Source organism: Myotis lucifugus, unplaced genomic scaffold, assembly GCF_000147115.1.
Source record: "Myotis lucifugus unplaced genomic scaffold, Myoluc2.0 scaffold_3, whole genome shotgun sequence".
Taxonomy (NCBI): domain Eukaryota; kingdom Metazoa; phylum Chordata; class Mammalia; order Chiroptera; family Vespertilionidae; genus Myotis; species Myotis lucifugus.
This window is the reverse complement of record NW_005871051.1, coordinates 3,053,425-3,054,706: the sequence shown is the minus strand read 5'-3', so window position 1 is coordinate 3,054,706 and position 1,282 is coordinate 3,053,425. Positions and strand designations below refer to the sequence as shown.

The window sequence follows — 1,282 nt, the reverse complement described above, 5'->3', positions numbered from 1 at the left end:
AAAAGGTCGCAGAGCCCGGGTCCTGCGCCGCGGGCTGCCGTCGTTTCGGGCAGCGCCCCGTCCGTCCACAACACCCGCAATTCACCCGGTCGGGACTTGGCGCACCCGCCGCAGCCAGGCCTGGGAGGTGAGGGCGCTGGAGCCACGGGGATGCTCGCCACGTCGCCCCAACTGCGCTTCGCACTTCCGCGCGGGTTCTGGTCACGAGGGTCCGAACACGGGCCTCCGGTAGGGACCGAGGTTGGATGAGTGGGAAGCCGTGACGCTCCTGCGGCTTCTTCCCTCTCCCAACCTGCAGACACTCCCACCCCGTGGGCCGCCCCCTCTGAAGGCGGGAGGGGTGCCGCCAGGGAGAGCCACGGCCCGGCCGGCGGGCCCGCAGCGCCCGATCACGCCTCCCAGGTAGCGCGGACCTCTGCGCCCCACCTGCCCCGCGGCCCCGCCCACCTCCGGCTCGCCCGCCGCCGGCCACGCCCTCTCCCGCGCTGGCCCCGCCCCTCAGCACGCGCCGCCAGCTGGCGCCCCGCCCTCCCATCACGTGACAGCCCCGCCCGCCCTGCGCGCTCCGATTGGCTCTCCGGGCGGAGGGGTGGGCCTTAGCCTACAGCCCTGCCCCGCAACGCGGCTGCAGTTTTCAAACCTCAACTGTAGGCTCGGGTCGCCGTCTCCGCCGCCGTCGCCGCCGCCGCCGCCCGGAGCCACCTCGCAGGGGCCGGGAGCCACCTCACAAGGGGCCGGGTCACCGCTGGGCGCCGGGGTGCGGAGAACACCAGCGGGTCCTGCGCGCGGGGCTGCCGGACCCTCACCGGCTGGAGCTGGGACCGTCCTGCCGTGGCCGCCGGCGCGGGGCGGACGGGAGACCCTCGGAGGGGCCGCTCCGAGAGGACCCGCCGCGGCCCGAGAGGTCAGTGTCCCCTCCCCGCGCGTCCGCGTCCACCTGGGGTTGGGGGTTTCCTGGGGGCGGCGACCCCTTCCCCAGAACCAGCCCCCCCTTCACCTCTGGGGCCGAGACCGCCGGGGGGGAGAAGTCCGAGGAGGGGCCCCGGCGCGTGGGCGGCCCGTGGGCGGACCCGGAGACCCCGACCCCCGGCCGGCAGAGGGGGGGTCCAGGGCAGCCAGCTCCTCAGGCGGCTCCTCTGCCCCGGCCGGGTCGCCGCATCCGGGGGGTGTCCCGCTTCCCCAGCTCCCGGTGTCCTGCGTGGGTATGGGTTCTCCTGCACGCACTCGCCAGGGTGTTGTGCGCGCGTGTCCGTTCCATGAGAGCCCCCAGCCAGACCTACGG

At 75.7% G+C, this 1,282-nt stretch overlaps 1 protein-coding gene across 3 annotated transcripts in view; it reads left to right on the top strand.

Annotated features, from left to right (window-relative positions):
* Positions 1-637: 637 nt before the first annotated feature.
* Positions 638-1,282, top strand: part of STK17B (serine/threonine kinase 17b) — a 27,408-nt gene continuing 26,763 nt past the window's right edge. For 2 of the 3 annotated variants that reach the window (XM_023759757.1, XM_006082364.3), the window contains exon 1: positions 640-904. The gene's annotated coding sequence lies outside the window, so the exon portion shown is untranslated. Of the gene's footprint in view, positions 905-1,282 lie in introns of all 3 variants that reach the window. The other variant, XM_023759755.1, reaches the window with a different exon arrangement.